The sequence below is a fragment of the Prionailurus bengalensis genome, unplaced genomic scaffold (assembly GCF_016509475.1).
Source record: "Prionailurus bengalensis isolate Pbe53 unplaced genomic scaffold, Fcat_Pben_1.1_paternal_pri Un_scaffold_51, whole genome shotgun sequence".
Classification (NCBI taxonomy): Eukaryota; Metazoa; Chordata; class Mammalia; order Carnivora; family Felidae; genus Prionailurus; species Prionailurus bengalensis.
Genome location: NW_025091155.1, coordinates 14,483 through 27,949, shown reverse-complemented (window position 1 = coordinate 27,949; position 13,467 = coordinate 14,483). Strand labels below are relative to the sequence as shown.

At 41.3% G+C, this 13,467-nt stretch overlaps 1 long non-coding RNA gene across 5 annotated transcripts; it reads left to right on the top strand.

Annotated features, from left to right (window-relative positions):
• Positions 1 to 1,271: 1,271 nt before the first annotated feature.
• Positions 1,272 to 13,207, top strand: LOC122478340. 5 transcript variants are annotated; one of them, XR_006295955.1, is made up of 8 exons: positions 1,272 to 1,897; positions 2,491 to 2,706; positions 4,934 to 5,010; positions 6,501 to 6,636; positions 6,726 to 6,874; positions 8,450 to 8,561; positions 12,229 to 12,347; positions 12,972 to 13,207. It is a non-coding gene; the product is annotated as an uncharacterized LOC122478340 (long non-coding RNA). The 5 variants fall into 5 exon arrangements; XR_006295952.1 differs by having other exon boundaries at positions 1,413 to 1,897; positions 4,858 to 5,010; XR_006295954.1 differs by lacking the exon at positions 6,501 to 6,636 and having other exon boundaries at positions 1,435 to 1,897; positions 4,858 to 5,010.
• Positions 13,208 to 13,467: the final 260 nt, after the last annotated feature.

The following is a 13,467-nucleotide window of genomic DNA, read 5'->3' as shown; positions in this document are numbered from 1 at the left end:
ACTACCTTTCTGACCTAAGCTTCTCTACCTCGTGCTCACCTTGCAGCAGTCACATCGGCCACCTTGTTCTTTCTTGCACGTTTCTACATTAGAAGATTTGCTCTTTCCTCTACCTGTGGCCCGTATAACCTTGTAACTCAGTCTCCTCTTTCCGGTCTTTGATTCAGCGGCAACTTCTCCCTGAGGGTCTGCTTTGTCCCCCATGAATTCAACCAGCCCCCTCACATCCCACCTTCTGGTAATACCCAGTTTTCTGTACTTTGCTTGGTTCTACATTCATATGTCTGTTTGCCATTTACATGTCCTCTTTGGAGAGATGCCGATTCAGGTCCTTTCCCCATTAACAAAAAATGGGTTATTAGGTTTTTTGGCTATTGAGTAACAGGAGTTCCTTATATTTTTTTAATTAACCCCTTATACATGGTTTGCAAATACTTTCTCCCATTCCGTAAGTTGCCTTTCATTCTGTTGATTGATTCATTTGCTGTGCAGAAAGTTTTTAGGTTGAATTCCCACTTGTCTATTTTGCTCCTGTTTCCTCTGCTTTTGGTATCCTCTGTTGTAGATACTTTTATAATAAACTGAGACAAAATCCAGACCCCTAAGACGACATGATAAACATGAATATACAATATTAAGACACCTATTTTTACATCTCAGGGGTTTTTAATATTTTATGTAAGTACACCGTATGTAGCAAGTACTAGTGAATGATGCTTGGTGTTTTCTTTCACTGAAGTTTGAATATGATAAATTTGATTGCTGGGTGTGTCAGGAATTAGTTGAGAGTTTGATAAAAATCATTTAAAAACTTATGTGTAAAATGAAATGATTTTCTATTATGGAAATTCAGACTGTGTTTGTTTAAGAGCATCATAAGCTAGGGATAATAGCTTCCAGAAGTAACATTTTGAAGAAAACCAGTTTGTGCAACCCAAGGCATGGACTGTATTACCCATTTACGGAGGTTTCTTTCATAATCTGTGAAAGGTTGCCTTGCACTGTGCTCAAATAGTCACCTTGTAAAATAGTTCAATTAGATGAATATTACAGTGTGATAAAAATAACATGAGAGCCTTTCCCAGTTGCTGTTAAAAAAAATCGATCAGTTGTTTTAAAAAAAAAATCATGAAACTGGCTTTTGATAATTTTTTTTTCAGTTTGTTGATGTAGAGAGACCGAGAGAGCAAGAGCAGGGGAGGGGCAGAGAGAGAATCCCAAGCAGACTCCATGCTGTCAGCACAGAGCTCTGATGCAGGGCTCGAATTCAGGAACTGTGAAATAATGACCTGAGCTGCAACCAAGAGTCCTCAGCTTCATCCACTGAGGCCACTCAAACACCTCTCATGCATTTTTTTTTGAAAGGACTGTTTATTTAGTCAGCATTTTCTGATGCCCACTAGAGGGCACTCTGGTACCAGGTGATTAGCCTATAAAGAAGGTAGAGAAAGGACAAAGTTTCTGATTAGAAGAAGCTTGCCCTCTGAACAAATACCGGATGAAAGGAGGCAAACGCCATAGCAGCAATGAATGTGGTGCTCGGGTAGCCGCTGACACGGAATGGGGTCTTGTTGAGAAAGGCTTCTGGGTAACATTCACCTTCTCTGGTGATCCATTACCGAACTACTGTTGTTTGGATCCTTTGACAACCCTCTTTTCTACCTCCAACCACCTCAACTTAAGTTGTACTTAACATTGTCCTTTGTTTACGTTTCCATTTGTTTTTTATCCTATAAAATTCATGGTTTTTGCATTTGTTTCTGTGCAGAGGAACTTCAGCGGGGGGCTGGATTGCAGGCACTGTCGCTGAAGGGGAAAAGGGTTCTTGGAGCCATTTTTCAAGACCAGGTGGTGAATACCCGACAGTACTTGGAACATGTGAAAGACTCCACAACAGGTGTGGTGGCCTTTAACAACCTAGCGTTAGGGAATTGTTCGTGTTGATCTTGTTCTGAGGTTCCTTTGTGTTTGAGAATCTTAGAGCTTCACCCCATCACTGTGAGTAGAGGTACCTTCCCACCCTCTCATGTTGTAATAACCTCCACCTTTGCAGAAATAGAGACCTATTTTAGGGACCTGGATGTACTTGCCAGTTTTCTTTTCCTTTTATAGCAACTAAAATCAAATGACCCAGTTCTTTGGTTGTGCTGAGCCTTTTTTTTTTTTTGAATGCTAAACACTATTACAAACAGTGGCTCCCCACTCGCCCTCCCCTTTTGGAAGCTTTGTGTTACAAGAGGTTTTCTTTTGATCTCTTGTTACTGTTAATTTAATATTTTAATCTCCTGTTTTAACTCTAAATGTATGTTTGTGTGAGGAGTCCTCTAAAAGGCCGGTACATAGTCTGGGCATCAGGTGTGTATAAGTGTACGTTACTTGTTCATGTCTTGGTTTGACCTAACTTAAGCTCTCAAGATTGTGGTGTCTCCATTGTTTTGGGAGCGATTGGTCAACTTGTTTCATTATTGACATGTGCCTCGGTTTTTGCAGGAATGCAAGGTAGAGTGGTGAAGCTATTCACCAACCATTTCCGAGTGACCTCTCGCCCTCAACTCCTCACGTATAAGTACAACATTGATTACATGCCAGAGGTTGAAGATGGAAAAGTTCGTACAGATTTGCTCTGCCAGCATAAACATGTAATTGGAGAGTGTCCCACATTAGATGGGAACTCTTTATTACTGCCTCATAAACTACAAAAGCAGGGTAAGTAATGTGATTGGACATTTTCTTTAAGTTTATTGACTTATTTTGAGAGAGAGAAAGCACATGTAGGGGAGGAGCAGAGAGCAAGGGCGAGAGAATCCCAAGCAGGCTCTGCACTGATTGTGCAGGGCTACAGGGCTTGAACCCACAAACCACAAGATCATGACCTGTGCTGAAGTCAAGAGTTGGGCACTTAACCAACTGAGCCATGCAGGCACTCCTGTTAGTGGACATTTTCTTGACCTTTGTTCTTTCTTTCTCTCACATTCTCCCTGTATTATAGCAAATATACCTTTTTCATACAATGGTTCATGGACACCTCTCGATCTCTTGCCCATAGGATTTGTAACAAAACCCACATGCCGTGTTTGGCTATCACTGATGTTCCCTCATGCCTCATTTTTGTGGTTAAAATGAATTTAAGAACAAAATATATATTTTTTACCTTTCCAATGGCAAATAGGGCTCAAATGCTAACGAAGTATTGAAAAAGTTTTTATTTCTTGTTCCAAATCTTCACACACACACACACGCATACACACACAGAACTGGAAGGACTTAATATTCCATTTCTTTTCCTTAATTTAATATTTTTGAGAGTGAGCAATTGGGGGAGGGGCAGAGAGAAAGAATCTTAAGCAGGTTTGACACAGCACAGAGCCTGAAGTGGGGCTCAAACCCCTGAACCGTGAGATCATAACCTGAGCTGAAATCAAGAGTCAGAGGCTTAACTGACTGAGCCACCCAGCCGACCCTCTTCAATAAACTTTAAAAACTATTTTTTAAACGTTTATTTTTGAGAGAGAGAGAGAGAGAGAGAGAGAGAGAGAGGCAGAGTGTGAGCCGGGGAGGGGCAGAGAGAGAGGGAGACACAGAATCTGAAGCTGGCGCCAGGCTCTGAGCTGTCAGCACAAAGCCCGATATAGGGCTAGAGCCCATAAAATGTGAGATCATGATCGGAGCTGAAGTCAGACATTTCACCGACTGAGCCACCCAGACACCCCACTTCAATAAACTCCTGTATTTAGTTAGCAAGTGCATAATTTACAGGAGCTTAAGTTAAAAAAAAAATCATTGTAAATATTCAACTCGGACCCTCATTTGGGTCTCCTAAATCGTATATTCTACCTGCCTGTGTCTCTGGGGGTTAAGATTGCTCCTGCCAGACACCCAAGTGACCTGTTGATTTGTGGTCCAGTAATGAGCGTCCTCTCCTTGGAAGGAGCACTAGACCTTTTTGTTGTTTCTTTACCTCAGAAAACAGAACTGGTCAGCCGGTGGGGCAACAAGATTGTGAAGGTCATCACTGAATTCTTCAGTGACTCAAACCCACCTCACTGGACTGCTTACGTTATTACAACACTCTCTCTAGCAAGTGTGTTTGTGAGATTTCATTTGCTTGAGATTTGGTTGTATGTTAGTGTGTCAGTGGCACTGTACATAGCTGTTTGGTCCTAGAATTTGTGTTCTCGAGGTCTCCTCATGTTCTGGGAGGGCAAGCGATCTTTGAGATGCATCGGCACTGGAACCTCACCTAGATGTGCTTGAGTTCTGTGGCTTATTGTTGACATTGTTCTTCCTGCCTACCCCCACATCCCATGCCTGCTCCCTGTCGAGGGAGGGGCAGATGTCAACTGTGCACAGCGATGCCTCTTTCTCCTGGAGTAAATGTGCATTTGTTTTCTTTTCTTAATGTTTTTTTTTATTTTTGTAAGAGAGAGAGAAAGAGCACAAGCAGGGGAGGGGCAGAGAGAGGGAGACACAAAATCTGAAGCAGGATCCAGGCTCCGAGCTGTCAGCACAGAGCCCAGTGCGGGGCTTGAGCCCTCAGTGCAAGATCATGCCCTGAGCCAAAGTCTGGCGCAGGCACCCCTACATTTGTTTGGTGGTCTACACTTACGGTGATGCACAAATAGTGAAAACGAAAATTAGAGGCACGTAGTCTGCAAAAGAGGTTTCAGTTCATTTCTGGGGATGAAGGACCTTCTGATGACCTTCCCATGACCCTTTGTTGTAGATTATGTAAAGGAGGGAAAAATGGAGGTTCAAGGGGCCTTAATATCTACCTTACAATGTCATTTCCTTGTTGTATCAGGCACTTCCTGTTAATCGTTTGTAAAACAAAGTCACTGATCGATTTCTTCGCCCCAGTGTATCTCCGTGTTTGTTAGTAAATCTTAATAATATTCACTGCGGTTGCCACGAAATCCATTCTTCCAATTTCTAGAATTTTGAAGATGATGGATTTGAAGCAAGTTGGTCGCAACTATTACAACGAGAATGAGGCCACGGAGTTCCTCAATCGTAAGTACACAGTGGAAAGCCTCACATTCTACAGACCTGACCATAGAAGCATTTGAGAAAGTGACTCTCATTTGAAGCAGTAGGATTTATAAGTGATGGTCTTTTCAGTGGTACCCACTGGCCATGAACGATTCAGTTAGAATTTCATGTAAATTTGAAACGAAGTGAAAAGATTCACTCTTACAGTCCTAGAATGATAAGCATAAACCTTGAGGTATTCGGTAGTTATATAAACCTCATAAGAAGTCTAAATCTTCTCAAATTTGGATAATAAATTTCTCTTAAATACTTTCAATCATAGTAATTATAGCTACATGTATGTATGTATGTATGTATGTATATATATTGTGTATATGTTTATACTTTATACACCTATATCCTATATATTCTCACATACATACATACATACGCATGTGTGTGGCTATAGGTGTGTGAGCCTGTGGGTGGTAACAATATGGTTTAACAAAGAGAGTGTAAGAGTTATAACTAGCCCATCAGGTAAATCTCTATTGGAAAGGTCCTTCAAAAGATCAGTTCTTACTAGAAATAAGAAATTGAAACTGCTTGACTCCTAAGCACCAATTTTAGACCCCAAGTTCCAACCCTGGGACGCTTGCTTCCTTGTTCAGAGCTTGGACTTTGACCCTTACATCTAATGTCTTCTGTTTGCAGGCTGGTAATCTGGCCTGGATATAGTGCTTCTATTCTTGAGTATGAAACCAGCATTACCCTCTGTGCTGATGTGAACCACAAACTGCTCCGAATGCAAACTGCTTGATCTAATAATGCATGTTGATAACAAATCCCAAAGGAAAGATGCTATGGAAATTTTAAAGAATTAGTTGGATCAATTGTTTTTACATCTGTGTTCATTAACTTTTTTAATGTTTATTATTTTTTTTGAGAGAAGCAGAGAGAGTGTGGGGGAGGGGCAGAGAGAGAGACAGAGACAGAGACAGAGAGGGAGACACAGAATCTGAAGCAGGCTCCAGGCTCTGCACTGTCAGCACAGAGTCTGATGTGGGGCTCGAACCCACGAAACCATGAGATCATGACCTGAGCTGAAGTCGGACACTTGACCAACTGCGCCACACAGGTGTCCTGTGAGTCTGCTTTTTACAAACCTATCCAATCTCTTTGAGAACCTTTTCCCCCCATAAGAGATGGTCCTACAGTTTTCGAATCAATAAACATAAAGGTCAGAGGCAGAAATAGCATGGGAATGGTGAGAATCCATCCACGCTTTCCTCATCTGGCTCTACAGCATGAGAGAGAGATAAGATTCAGTTGTAGATTTTGCTGCTCTTGTGATTCCTGAGGTTGATCCAGTCACCTGCTCTGAACCTGCTCTCACATGTAACAGAATATGCTCCTTCCAAATTTCATTTCTCTTGCTTTGTGTCTAACTATTTTTAAAAATCAGGGCTTAATTATCATCCATTCGCAAATGTCCACTTGACGGAAGTGTTTTACTTTTAATCTTCTTCTAGACCAGACATTTTAAGCTGAAGAGCGTGGATGTAAAGCTGCTTGGCCAGCATCATCTTAGGAGTCCTCGACTTTATTCTTGCTTCCCAATTTCAAAATTTACGACAAAGCTCTCGGAATCAGGACAGTGGGATACTGGTATGACGATAGACCTAAAAATCAATGGAATAGAATTGGGAATTCTGGAGTTAACCCTCACATTTATAGTCCATTGATTTTTTTTTCAGCAAGAGTTTCAAGACCGCTTTCTTGGGGAAGGAATACTCGTTTCCTCAAATATTGCTGGGACCACTGGATATCCACCTGGCCATTCCTCACAGAAGATACAAAATTAACTCCAATTTATCCCCCAAATTAACTAAAAATAGACCTAAAGGTAAGCGTTAAAACTCTATAAAATTCCTAGAAGGAAATCTAGGAGTAAATTTTCTTGACTTTGGCTTAGAGAAAACCTTATAAAATAAAATGCCAACAGAGAAGGGATGACAGAAGGAAAACATAAATTGGACTTCACCAAATTGAAAACTTTCTTTCTTTGAAGTAAAAAAAAAAAAAGGGGGGGGGCGCCTGGGTGGCTCAGTCGGTTAAGCGTCCGACTTCAACTCAGGTCACGATGTCGCAGTCCGCGTCGGAGCCTGGAGCCTGCTTCAGATTCTGTGTCTTCCTCTCTCTCTGCCCCTCCCCTGTTCATGCTCTGTCTCTCTCTGTCTCAACAATAAATAAACGTTACAAAAAATTTAAAGTTAAGAAAAAGAAAGAAGGGGCGCCTGGGTGGCGCAGTCGGTTAAGCGTCCGACTTCAGCCAGGTCACGATCTCGCGGTCCGGGAGTTCGAGCCCCGCATCGGGCTCTGGGCAGATGGCTCGGAGCCTGGAGCCTGTTTCCGATTCTGTGTCTCCCTCTCTCTCTGCCCCTCCCCTGTTCATGCTCTGTCTCTCTCTGTCTCAACAATAAATAAACGTTACAAAAAATTTAAAGTTAAGAAAAAGAAAGAAAAAAAAAAGGAACAGAATGAGAGAACGTTTGAAATCACATATCTCCGGAACAACTTGCTTCTCCATATGTAAGAAATGTTTACAAGTCAATAATGAAAAGAGAACCTAACTTTCACTTATTTCTTTAACCCAACTTTCAAAAAATGGGCAAAGGATCTGAATAGACAGGCTTCCAAAGAAAATATACAAATGGCCAATAATCACATGAAAAGATACTCAATATTATTGGCCATCAGGGAAATGCAAAGTCAAACCACAGTGAAATACCCCTTCATAGTATGATGGCTAAATTTGAAAAGGCAGAGATTAAGTGTTAGCAAGGATGTGAAAAAGTTGGAACCACCCGTCAAATACTGCTGGTAGAAGTAAAAATGGTGTGGTCTCTTTGGAAAACAGGATGGCCCTTCTCAATATGCTAAATATAGTGTCACCATATGAGTCAGCAATTTATTCCTAGTTTTATACCCAAGAGAAATGAACACCAATGCCTACCAGAATTGATACATGAATGTCCATAATCTCATTTTTCATAATAGCTCAAAGGTGTTAACAACTCAAATGTTCATCAGCTGACAAATGGAAAAATAAAAATGTATATCCATAAAATAGTGTGTCATTTGGCAACAAAAAGGAATGAAATACCAATCATGCTACAGCATAGATAAACCTTGAAAAGTAGTACACGAAGTGGAAGAAGGCTGTCAGGAAAGGTCACATACTGTATCATTCAATTCATGTGAAATAGGGTGGGTAGGCAAATGTATAGGATTTACAACTCTGTGAATATACTGAAACCATTGGATTGTAGCCTTACATAGGTGAATTATATGTCATATGAATTTACTAAAGTGGATATATCCTGAAATTTCTTGTAGGATTTAAAGCTTCTCACTTCTTACATGATCCCATGCCATAAATATGTTGGGAATAATACTAGGTGTTGTGACCATTCCACAGGTATAACAATAGAACCTATCGAGTGGATACTATTAATTGGGAGGAGACTCCCAGAAGTACGTTTAAGAAATCAGGTGGTGAGGAAATCACCTTTGTAGACTACCAGAAGGAGGTAGGAAATCTCCTGTCTTTCAATGTATTTAAATCTCATTTTGTTCTTATTATGTAGTCAAATATACGTCTCATAAAAATACATGTGCAATATAGAGTCCTGTATGTTAGATTCTAATAATATAACGTCATCTATTAACCTATAACATATATATAATCTATTATAAAATTTCTCCTTTGTGGTATTGTAACTTGACAGATCTATTATCCATGCATTCGAGTGCCTCATATATAGGGTAATGTCACATGATTAGAATGGCTCCAATATGGCCTCTCCCGTGGGCCTAAGAGGAGGCTATGGTAGTTTGAAACATGTTGATGGAACATTGGGTAGAAAATATGGCAAGACTTCATATGTGAACACTTTCCTTATATAGAAGTTTGAGCCCTATAGAATTTGGTTTGAAAAGAAGAAACAAATGACTAATTACCACCTGGAAACATGTCAGCTGTGTGTGGAATCGCAGAACTCATGGATTCCTCAATCTCTGTTCAGAAAAACCTAAGTAAACTTAGCTTGGTGCACAAAGATACGCTAGTTGACGAGATTAGTTTTCTAGCTTTGGCAGATGAGAGAAAGGAATTACAGATATCTGTAGCAAATGGAAAGAACTTATAAATATTTTTTAAAAAAAACAGCTTGTATTTTTATACTGGAATCCAAACCATGGCTACTTGGAACCACTAAGGCTACACAGCCTTCTGGCATCCCTTCAAGGGGATGGTGCTATTACATTATCCTCACTTGTGCTTCATACTTAGTTCTTGTTCATTCAGTCCAAAAAAGCACTTAATGAGTGCCCATTACACATCTTGGGTATACATTGGTAAGACTACTGAGTTGTCTGGTCTTAAGGAACTTGCATCCTTACAGCAGGAAGAGATACAGCAGACAAGACTGTTCTAAGGGTTATGAGGGATATATCCAGATAATGAACACTGAGAGGTATTATGGACGGTGTCTGGTGGTTCAGAGTAGGTGGTCATGGAAAGCTCTGAGAAGCTGGTATGTGAAGGTCTGAAAGGAGCAAGCTGTGTGCAAATGAGGGAGAAGAGAAAAGACCCCACTTTCCAGATGGGCGAGATGTATCCAGATCCCAAACAAGGCTAGATTATTCTGTGAAGAAGTGCACATGGTTGCGGGGAGGACATCCTTGGGTTGTAGGGTATGAAATCAGAGGATGAAGTGGGGGCCACGTTGTATAAAGTTCTGTCCACTGAGACAAATGAGATATTGTCAGATGTTATACAGATGGATGAAGTGATACGTTTTATTTTACAGATATGTGTCTAATTACAAGGAACGGGCTGTATGTGGGTAAAAAGGGAGGCAGAGACATCAGTGAGGAGGTGGCTAAGTCACTTTAGGTCAATGATAATGGTGACCAGGATTAGGGTGGGAGAGGTACGAAGTGAGTGGATGCCCAGAGTTATTTACTACAATGGGGGAGTCGGTGTGAGAAGATTAGGGACTTTGGGGTTGACTTAGGCTCTGATGGAGGTGGTAGATGGAGATACCAGGCTGATATTTGCTTGTTCATTCTCCAAATTGACCTCAAATGTCAAGAGAAATGAGAAGAACCGTGCTGGGTATCCAGAGTACATCCGCCCCACCCCCACACCAACCTGCAACCTCAGGCCTCTGTGGGGTCCCCCTGTTCTGTTGTGCTCTTGCATTTCATAGCGTCTATCCCAATTCGGAATTCTGTATTTGAGTGGTTATTTTATGAATCTCTCCCCTCTCTGTAGACAGAGTTCTACCAGGGCATGACAATGTTGGTTTTGCTCCTTGTAAATACCTCTTCTGTCTGATACCATGACTAGCACATAGAAGTTCAAATATATATAGGTTGTAGTAAATTCACACATGCTGGCATCACAGAGCAGTGGGTTTGGGGATAATTAGACGATTTATCACATGAAGACAAACTACCTTCTTGGCACGAGTTGATAGGCAGGAGCCTTGGATGTAAAAGAAACCTAAGACTGTGGTTTCAGCAGGTTTAATTGAGAAAAAAAAAAAAAAAACAGATGGGCTGAAATATTTGAAACGATTTGGGTCGTCTTGGGATGCCCTGGTGGGAACTCAGTCTAATGACAGATGGCAATTTAGTTGCCCTGTTGTCATGATCTCTAGAAAAATCCTGGAATCGATCGATGAGCCCTTAGAAGGAAAGTACCATCCTGGCCTTTAAAAAAGATTTCATAATGCTGCAAAGAAGGACCACAGAACTCCTGTTTAGATGCAGAAGTTGATGTTGGAGGAGGAGATCCTTCTAGGATGTTGCATGGCAGCTATGGGAAATAAGCGTGTTTCCCAAAGTTTTTGACAGGAAGAATAGCTCGTCCAAAGGTTTTGATAGATGAGGCCCTAAAAGGATGCCATGATTCTACACACATGTAGACACCTGCACAAGCTTGGGCCTGAAGACTCTAGAACCAGGAAAATGGGGGTGAATCCCAGCTGTCTTTCAAATAAGTAAAGACTACTCTAAGGGTGAAAAAAACCCCACGTATAGTCTGCAATGAGATCATACGAATTAAAACTAATAGTTCAGCTTAAGAGAAAAAGAGCCATGAACACTGGATGTGAAGTTTTGTCGCGGGTAGGAACTCCTTTGAAGTTCTCGGGATGTTTAGCAGGCAAATAATACCAGAATTCATGTGGCTAAATTCCTACTGATGAGGACCTTGCTGATCGGCATGGAAGGATCTATGAAGAACCATTGCTGTGTGTTGGAGAGTAAAGGCAGTTTGTGGCACGGAAATTGCAGCCCAGGAGTAGGAAGTCTTGGCAAATATCTCTTCCTCCTGGAAGCAGGGACTGAGAGTTTAGGAGAAATGATGCGGGAGGCATGTTGGGAATAGATGTGGAATTGCAACTCTAAAAAGTTGACTGGGTTTGTTGCCCACCCCTTCGTCTGGGAATCCTCTTGAAAGTTCTCAAGTATGTTTGAGGAATCTTTAAGACAGTGCTGTAGTGAGAAATACAGATCCTAAGAGTCTGTCATACGTTTACTTATATGTAGTGAAAGGATCGTACAATGACCCCCAATATAATGTCTGTGAGAATCCCGCTTTCCTTGGCTACGTGTGTTGACCGAAAAAAAGAGGCCATCTGCGGGACGTCTATCTAAGAGAATATTAAGAGTATCTTTAATGCGTTCTTAAACTTGAGGAAACCGTATCACCAGCACACCCCCAGGCCTCTGTTGGTGACCCCAAAATGCACTTCTGTACATATTTATGTGACTTTGCTGAGGCTTCACTGATAGTACATCAGTGTTCTTTCTTGTTTCTGTTGAGCAGCAACAGGGTCTAGTGGTCACTGACCTAACTCAGCCACTTTTGGTCAGCAAAGGCAAATGGAAAAAGAGCCAACAGGACACGCCCCATGAGCCTATAATGCTGGTTCCTGAGCTATGCTACCTGACAGGTACTACAGATTTATGCAGTCTTCAGAGAAGTCCACCCCTTTTGAGCCCCAGGTGTTAGGATGTAGAAGTACCGGCTTTTCATAATACTCCATATGGCCCAGAGCTGCCTTCTCTCTGCTCGTTCTTCCTCTTGCAGGTGCAGTGGTCAAGGCTTCTCTCGTTTACACGAGAGAGTTTACACTATTCTTGCTTCTTTAGCTATATCTTTTCTAAACTTTTTTTTTTGTAAAGGTCTAACAGATGAAATGCATAAAGACTACAGAGTGAAGAGAGACATGGCTATGCATACAAGGTTGGATCCAGAAAAAAAGGCAGCATGAGTTACGAAGATTCATGAATATTGTACAAAAGTAAGTGTTATTTTTCTGTGTGTGTGTGTGTGTGTGTGTCCTGAAGCGGAGACTGCGTAGAACCCCTGGCATCTCAGATGCTCCAACTAAAATGTGACAGTTGGGACGAAAACGATATCTTGGAGGAAACAACTCTGTTTTTTTCTGTCAGTGCAAAGTTAGGGGAAGTCTGGAGGGGGAGAATGATATAGAAAGATCCTAAGACCCTAGGCAAATGTCAGAGCGAAGACATCATGATTTCAGGGTACCATGTCAGCACAGAGGACGATAGAAGACATCGTTAGATTAGAGGAGAATTTTATTTTATTTTATTTTATTATTATTTTTTTAAATTTTGTTTTCAACGTTTTTTATTTATTTTTGGGACAGAGAGAGACAGAGCATGAACTGGGGAGGGGCAGAGAGAGAGGGAGACACAGAATCAGAAACAGGCTCCAGGCTCCGAGCCATCAGCCCAGAGCCCGACGCGGGGCTCGAACTCCCGGACCGCGAGATCGTGACCTGGCTGAAGTCGGACGCTTAACCGACTGCGCCACCCAGGCGCCCCTAGAGGAGAATTTTATAAGTGGATCATTGCCTCTGCTTATTTCATTTGGATTGATTTGTGGAAATTTTAACTTTCAGAAATAAGAGTGCACAAAAGGAACTCCAACTTTGGGATTTGAAATTTGACCCCAACTTCGTGTCCTTCTCAGGAAGAATTATGAAAGAAGTAAGAATTCTTCAAAGAAGCAGAGCGGTAAGACCATTTCAAAGTGGCCATGTTTCTTTGTCTCTCTTTTTCTCAGCTTCTTCTTTTTCCATAATTTTATCTTCTAATTCACCTATTCTCTCCTCTGCCTCTTCAATCCGAGCTGTAGTCACCTCTGTTTTATTTTGCAGCTCACTTATAGCATTTTTTAGCTCCTCCTGACTGTTTCTTAGTCCCTTGATCTCTGTAGTAATAGATTCTCTGCTGGCCTCTATACTTTTGTCAAGCCCAGCAATTAATTTTATGGCTATTATTTTGAATTCATTTTCTGCTCTATTGCTTACATCGTGTTTGATCAGTTCGTAAGCTGTCGCTACTTCCTGGAGTTTCTTTTGAGGAGAATTCCTCCGTTTCGTCATTTTGGATAGT